The following is an 8,006-nucleotide window of genomic DNA, read 5'->3' as shown; positions in this document are numbered from 1 at the left end:
AAAGTAGCTTTTCTTAGAATTGTTTTTTCTTGTCATGGTCTTTCATACTGCCTAATGCTGTAGTACGCAGGCGTCATTTCCTTCCCTCATCCCCAAAAGAAGTAACCACAACAGACCCCTCAGAGTTTGGCATTTCTCACCCAATGAAGAAATGGTTGGCACAAGCTTACTGCGTTGGGAAGATTTACCTCCTGGTTCTAGTTCTTAGTCAGGAGCACTTTCCAGTTGCCAATCTTTTCCAGCAGCACCAGATCCAGACTTGAGCCAGGAGAACGCAAATACAATTTCAGAACATAACTGCACATTACTACATCCAGAATTTAAAGCCAGAGAGAATTAAAAGAGAATTGAGCCCAAGTATCCAGGCACATAACGTCGATCGAATGCGCTGAGCTTCCAACCTTCAACAATATAGTAAGGCTAGGCTGGCTACCTGCATTGGTATTTATAACCTTATCTCAGTTTTAGTGACATAGTATGTTATGTTTGCTTTTCAATACATGTACATGTGGGTGGGGAGATGAAGAAAGGGGAGGCACCCCCATCATCCAGCTAATTCTTAGCCCATCTTTCAGTATGCAAAGAACAGCCATTAAGCTCTTAAGTTTGTACTCAGTAACAATGAAGCTCTAAAGACATTATACAGGCAGATTTTTTTTTCATTAATTGGGCATCTCCTTACAGTATCTTTCTAGGTAAACAGTCTTGGCAACATCTGCTTAGTTGACAGTTCCACTCATGTTCCATCACTCTGTAATAGCTACGTACCAGGATTGCACAGTTCCTGTCACTTTTAAAAAATAATTGCCTCTGTGACCCTTATTAGAAGGGTCTCTCATGGAAGCGACATAATATATAAACACTCTAACCAAACTGAAATCAATATAAACAAATGAGTACAAAGTAAGCATCATTATGGGCCTGATCCAGCTTCTCAGCAATACAGGGGCTAGCTGTAGAAATCCATCTAAATAATTCCTTATTGTTCTCAGCTTCCTCTCAATAATTGAAAAGAGCAGCCCCAGGCTAATCAGGAAGCTAAAACAAGCTTAACACTTTTAATGGCAAATGTGGGAATGACCCCAATAGGTACGCTATTTCCCCTGGGATAAACAATAATGCTCCCAACTATCTGGTACTGGTGATTTTTTTATAGCAAAATACAATGCTATGTAGAGCTCCCTCAGCTGTACAAAGCAGCACAATTGCTTTATATGGTCTAGTTTATCTAAGTGCAACAAGCAGGTTAGAATCCTTGCATAACCCTTTTGGCAAAACTTGAAGATGGATATTACTGAGAAATATTCCAAACTGTGTACTCTGCCTTCACTTCCTGAAGAGTAAGAGGGGAAAAAAAAAAATCAATCTATTCACTTACTTGAAGAGATCTTGGAATACTCAGTGGTCATCCTAAAAGAAGGAAAAGTATTCTTTCACTGAAAAGACTCATCATTAGATATTCCCGGGAGACAGACGTGTAAGTTATCTTTGTCCATGCTTCTTACAACAGTTGATGAGATAACAAATCACACATCAAAGACAACAATCAGGTATCATTTTTATGAGGCAGGTTTAGTAAAGGATGTTGGTGGGACAAGAACCCAGTGCCAACACAGTGTGCACTGAGAACAACCCTGCTGAAAACAAGTGTGTACACAGTAGGTATAAGCACCTCCCAGATTGTTGTCAGAAGGATGGCATTTAGTATGACCATTCTAGGCAGCTTCTCTCTACTAACCCCATTGAAAGTAGTCACTAAGACTGGTACAAACTTTTTTAGGTATGCCCAAGAGTTCAAGGGGAAGGTTAAGTTTTCAGCCTCCAAAGTAGAAGGAGACACACCAAGAAGTGGAATAATACCGGGGTTTTGCTAGTTCCATGCACATTTTCTTCCTCAGCCATGAACAGACAGAAGATGTGAGGAAATCAGTAGGCCTTTTTACACACTGTAAGGTGCTTAGTTAACACACAAAGACACAGCAGATTTAGCAGCACCCGTCACTAAGATCTAAAAAGCTGCACTTGCTGTGCAGCTGCTTCTAGAAGGGCTAGGGGGAAGTGCACCATAAAGAAACACACAACATCTGGAGAAGGATCAGAAGAAACTAACAAGGTGTTAGGGGAAGTCAGTGAATCAATTAGATCATCAAGGTTATCTCTGAAGCTCTAACACAAGTGTGGCAAGCATTAGCATCTTAAAAACAGCTCTGCGAAAACAGAAATAGGAGAGAAGGCTAAGGAGCTCATTTGCAACCTGCACACAGGCCATACCTAAAGCTAAAAGACACAGCAGCTGTAGCATGCTTTCTAGGATACAGACTTGGGGGGAAAGAGGTGACAACTTTTACCCTTAAACTTGAATTGACCAAGCCAGCTCATACAACAGCTTCACAAAAACCATAAATGAAAAGAATCATAGAATCGTAGAATCATAGAATCATTGAGGTTGGAAAAGACCTCTAAGATCATCGAGTCCAACCGTCAACCCAAATAATTGGGTTGAAGATCCTATACTTCTGGACAGGGACCAGAACGGGCAGTTGGGGAAGAACAAGCATTCCTAAACTGCTATTTTCCATTGTCTGATCAAACTATATCCTAGTTGGACAAGTGGAGAAAAGACATACTGATTCAGGTCTTTAACTGTCATTCATCCTTTATTTTTCATAAAGCCTGGAAAAACATCATATCGCAGAATTCTTTTTCTGCCAAATTTGACTGAAACTAGCCAGGAAGAGTAGACAGTTATGACAGAGGATTGACATATGCAGTTATATAAGCCTGATTTTGCGAGGGAGGGGAAGGCAGGCAGGCAATCAGTTTTGTCCCGACTAAAACAAAATTAACATTTTACCAAAGTAGTTACATATTTTGTTTTGGTAGTTTCTACTTCCAGGTATAACAATTCTAGTTTAACAAAACACTGGAGAATGCGGGCATCGATCCCGCTACCTCTCGCATGCTAAGCGAGCGCTCTACCATTTGAGCTAATTCCCCCTCCTCTTACTTCTAATAGGGATCACAAAACTCTGATCTTCAAGGTGGATTTAAAATCTGCAGTTCCATACATGTAATACAATTTTCTCTTCTTGCACTGGTCTATCTATTCACAAATGAAAACACATTCAACTGTGATTCCAAAACAGGTGTCATATAATAAAATTTTAATATTTCATTTAGCATTTCCAAATGAAGTAGTAAGAAACAAGACAAATCAGAAAAGACATATTTTCTAGGTGTATAAAATAAATTTTAAAAAGTTTCTTAGTTGCAATTCTTGAAAGGAAGTACTTTCCGGCATTTGGTTTTCTCCCCATAAAAGTCAGTTTCTATTTATTTCTTTTTAAATATGAGTAATTATTTTAATTTATTCTAGTCAAACATATGGCCACATTTAAGAAATGAACTATGTAAATCTAACAAATAAGAGCTTATTTCACTTCAAAATTCCAGTTCAATACATGCAAACTTCTTTTGTAGTTAACTGTTTTTTCTCCCACCACAAGCAAAATGTGACAGTGGAGAATGCGGGCATCGATCCCGCTACCTCTCGCATGCTAAGCGAGCGCTCTACCATTTGAGCTAATTCCCCCCACAGCACTCCAATTTATCCTGTAACCATAGATTTTAATAACCACAAATGCAAACTGCCTTCCTTTCACTGACTCTGCTCCTCTATCATGGGTAGTAACCCCAGGGCAGCTGTTCAGAACACTACTAGCATTTGACCTTGACCTTGTCTATTTTGCTGTCCAAGACGACAAACTCTCCGAGTAATGTGATAAGGCACTTCATGCTAACTTGCATGACAAACTCATGACCTGCAGCCTTTCGGTGCCACCCAACTCACACTACATTTATCCTTCTTTGAAGAGGGCTGCTGCTGCTTCTGTGTTGAGGGACGTCACATCACAAACAATGCAGTGGAGCAGCTTGAAGATAATACAAAATTCACATTTGCCCTGACGTCCCCTAAGAAGACCATCTTAGAAAGCAAAAGTCAAACCTGATTAAATTAGCTTATATCAGTTTACATTAGTGTTGCCAAAGAGATGCATTGAAGTGATGTGTTAAATGAAAATACATGGACACAAAGCCGTCACAGCTGAAATACCCTAGAGAAATGAAAAAAACGAATTAAGAAGGGCAGGTTATTTTCAGCCATGTAGGTAAGGAAGTTCTCCCAATAAAAGTGGAGAAATTAGAAAGTTTTACTCACCATCTTACATGGAAACTTAGCAATCACAACAAATTCAAGATCACAAAACAATGGGCTGTCGATTGTATGAAATACACATTTTAATCACTGAAAATAGTACTATTGCAGAGGTCTTTCCTCACCCTTATCTGACGTTAGCATCAAATAAACTGTTTTTCTGTCAGCTGAACTGTCCAAGCTTTAGGCCTTTTCAGTGGCAGCAGAGTGAGATTTGGGGGTGAAAAATAGGGAGAAGTAATCAGCCATTTTCATACTGACTCAGACTGCACAGGGTAGATAAAGAAAACTGTACCTAGAGCTGAACCTTGTGAAATAGGACATGGGAAGGACCCCAGCTGCAGACGTGCAGTGGGCCACCACTGCGCCTAAGATGTGTGCCTGCGAGGTGTGAAACCACTTTTGCGTATTTGTTTTTCCCCTCCAATTTACTCCAGTGAGGTAGATAAAGTCAGTTACAATATATTGCAAGAAATGGTAAGAACGAATCTTTCTTTATTGGTCTGCAGAGACTGAGGTAAGGCAGGCAAATATTTAAATTCTAGGAGAATATTTGCAGTGATACTGCAGTTTTAGTTGCACATCTTGGCCTGCAACTGGATTGTGCTAGACTTCAAGTACTACCTTACTTTAGACAAGTTGTAACTAGCTGATGCTTAATTTTGTAATTTATTTTCTTTCGACTAGATGCTGTCATCCAGTAAGTTAAATTCATTAGAGAAAAACACCAGCACATGTATTGTTGGATTACTGCACACGTTTTACTTTACTAGCAGAACTTACTTTTCTGCATTTAAACAGTGAGAAATCTTTCATTATAACATTTTCACTGCCTTTGTTTTTTAATAGTATATTAGTGCAACCGCTCTCACTGTAAACTGCATTTTCGTTCTTTGAATCCAGAAAGCATTCCTTGATTTAATAACCTGCAAATAGAGCTTTGCCAATGTGCTTCTTACTGCAAAGTCAGTTAGTATAACTACACTGGAATTTTTATATTTCTGAAATGTTTTTAGTAACCCCATATATTTAAGATGCAATACTATTTTAACTGAATCATCAAAGTCAATACAAAAAGGTAGACATATCTAGAATATAACTTATGAAGGTATAAATGAATACTTTCCCTCCACAAACTATGATAAACTTGAACTTTTAAACCATTATATTTATCATTTACATAGTGCTAATTAGAAAATAAAGTTGGAAAAGAAAATAAAAAGACTTGAAAAACAAGGCGAAGAAAAATCTCATTGCCCTTCAGTGACTTCTAACAGTATACTTTCTAGACTGCTAAGTCTTTTGGTATCTGCATTGTAAGAGAGGTAAAAAAATAGTTCTCTCTCATTCCTGAATAAACACTACAGGAGGCTTTGTTCAGGAAAGTAAGTATTGTTTTATCAAAGTAACATAGCAGAAAACGCACCAGTACTACTGCTTCTCATGTCAAGTGAGTATTCTGACTTTTACGCTAACAGGCTTTCCACATAAATACAGTGACAATTCAGTGTTACTGAATAAGCAGACTGACTCAACAGAGTAATTGCGTGCTAAAGCAGCCAAGCTATGATTCAGCAGAAGTAAATCCGCCCTTCATGTTGTCAAGCAAGGGGAATTAGCTCAAATGGTAGAGCGCTCGCTTAGCATGCGAGAGGTAGCGGGATCGATGCCCGCATTCTCCAGTGTTTTGAGAGACTAAGTGTCCATGATAGCATAAGATTTTCTTCCATAAATTGTTCAGGTTTGTGAAAGAAAATACATAGCTAGTAATATATACCGTTTCATACAGCAAATAAAACAGGAAAAAAATCTCAATTAGCAGACTACGCTTGTAAACTCTCTGAAAAATTACTTCTTCACAAAAGCATCTAATACTGATGTCATTCTGTAATACAGGAAATAAAAATCACTTCTGTCCCTTACAAGTCCATTGAATTTTAATGTGAGCATTTTTTTTTTAGTTTTTAATTATATGAAAAGTTAGTGAAATTTGTCTTTAAGAAGATGTAAAAGTATGTAGTTGTCTATATAATCATCAGCTTACCGTAGAATTACTGCTTCTCCAGCTACCTTGCACCTGTTGTAGCTAGGATGGGCATGACACACTTGTTCCTAACCCGAGTTTCAACTGACATTCAATCTCTCACAATTTCACTCAATTTCTTCCTCTACCCTATATAATTTGCACTTTAAGAAAAATGCTCATCTTTGATCAACATTAACAACCTAAATCATTCATATTGTGCATGTGCTTCTTAAAATTGATTAATTTTAATCCTTACAAAACTGCTACAGAAAAATGAATCTAAATTTAAAAAAGCCCCACAACATAAAATAGTATATACAGGGCACTAAAATTGTATCACAGCCAAAAATCAGAAGAAACAGTGGTATCTGTCAGTGTGCTTTTGTTTCATTCTTTAAAACCCATCAACAGGAATTTCTTTCTTTTTTGTGCAGGCAGTTACCCTAATTTTAGACAAAACAGAAGTTTACAAGCTGTTCTTTTCCAAAACAGCAAAAAAATTACAACTGGTAACTGAAAAAATGAAGATTAGTTCACAGTGGCGATAAAAAGTAACACTTCCAAGTAGCAAATGGAGAATGCGGGCATCGATCCCGCTACCTCTCGCATGCTAAGCGAGCGCTCTACCATTTGAGCTAATTCCCCGTATGAAATATGTCCTGTGTTTACTGTCCCTTCCTACTTTCATGTTTCTCACCGACAATAACTTTCTCTAAATTACACTGAAATTTGATCTGCTGTCTCAAGTACAAACAAAACTTTCTACTAAAAACCGAATTGTTTTTCAACTCAAATATCACACTGGTAGCTGGGCAGTCAGAGCCGACTGCTCAAGTTCTAATCCCCTACCGAAGTTTGTGGTAGGCAATAACAGAATATAACTTTCCAGTGAAATGCAGAAACAATTAGGTCTTTCTTCAAGTACACTGCTTTTGACAGCCTTAGTGGGAATTCTGCCTAATATGAAATCTGGATTCCTTGATGTAACAGCATGTGTTTTATTCAGCTGAGCTGTATCTGGATAACAGAAGGTCTGTGTTTCCAAGCAACTGTAGATTTATGTTCGCACCAAACAATTATGACTGTTTAGAGAAATCTGGATATATTTAAAGATTCTGTTTTTCTAAAACAGATTTTTCCTACTTATAATCCCTAGATGGAAGAGAATCAGCTAAATGACTTTACCCATTTCCACATTTTACAATATAATAGATGTGACTGAATAGGTAGAGTTCTTCCAGTTCTTTCTCTTGTGGTAATGGGAGTTCTGGGCCTAAGTTATACAAAGGGACTGGCGGAAGTTACACAGTTGTACAAAGGGAACTGAGGGAACCGACGGATGAAGTTGCTAAGCCACTATCCATCGTATTTGAGAAGTCATGGCAGTCTGGTGAAGTTGCCACTGACTGGAAAAGGGGAAACATAACCCCCATTTTTAAAGAGGGAAAAAAGGAAGACCTGGGGAACTACAGGCCAGTCAGTCTCATCTCTGTGCCTGGGACAGATCATGGAACAGATCCTCCTGGAAGCTATGCTAAGGCACATGGAGGACAGGGAGGTGATTCGAGAACACCCAGCATGGTTTCACCAAGGGCAAGTCCTGCCTGACTAACCTAGTGGCCTTCTCTGATGGAGTGACTACATCAGTGGACACAGGAAGGGCTACAGATTTTGTCTGTCTGGACCTCTGTAAGGCCTCTGACATGGTCCCCCACAACAGCCTTCTCTCTAAACTGGAGAGGTATGGATTTGATGGGTGGACTG

General features: G+C 38.7%; 4 non-coding genes across 4 annotated transcripts; 1 reads left to right on the top strand and 3 right to left on the bottom strand.

Annotated features, from left to right (window-relative positions):
* Positions 1-2,924: 2,924 nt before the first annotated feature.
* TRNAA-AGC lies at positions 2,925-2,997 on the bottom strand. Its single transcript has one exon. It is a non-coding gene; the product is annotated as a tRNA-Ala (tRNA).
* Positions 2,998-3,519: 522 nt separating this feature from the next.
* TRNAA-AGC lies at positions 3,520-3,592 on the bottom strand. Its single transcript has one exon. It is a non-coding gene; the product is annotated as a tRNA-Ala (tRNA).
* Positions 3,593-5,825: 2,233 nt separating this feature from the next.
* TRNAA-AGC lies at positions 5,826-5,898 on the top strand. The gene has a single exon. It is a non-coding gene; the product is annotated as a tRNA-Ala (tRNA).
* Positions 5,899-6,814: 916 nt separating this feature from the next.
* On the bottom strand, positions 6,815-6,887 carry TRNAA-AGC. Its single transcript has one exon. It is a non-coding gene; the product is annotated as a tRNA-Ala (tRNA).
* Positions 6,888-8,006: the final 1,119 nt, after the last annotated feature.

Source organism: Aptenodytes forsteri, unplaced genomic scaffold (genome assembly GCF_000699145.1).
Source record: "Aptenodytes forsteri isolate BGI_AS27 unplaced genomic scaffold, ASM69914v1 Scaffold23, whole genome shotgun sequence".
Classification (NCBI taxonomy): Eukaryota; Metazoa; Chordata; class Aves; order Sphenisciformes; family Spheniscidae; genus Aptenodytes; species Aptenodytes forsteri.
The sequence above is the reverse complement of the archived record's forward strand: the minus strand, read 5'-3'. Positions and strand labels throughout refer to the sequence as shown.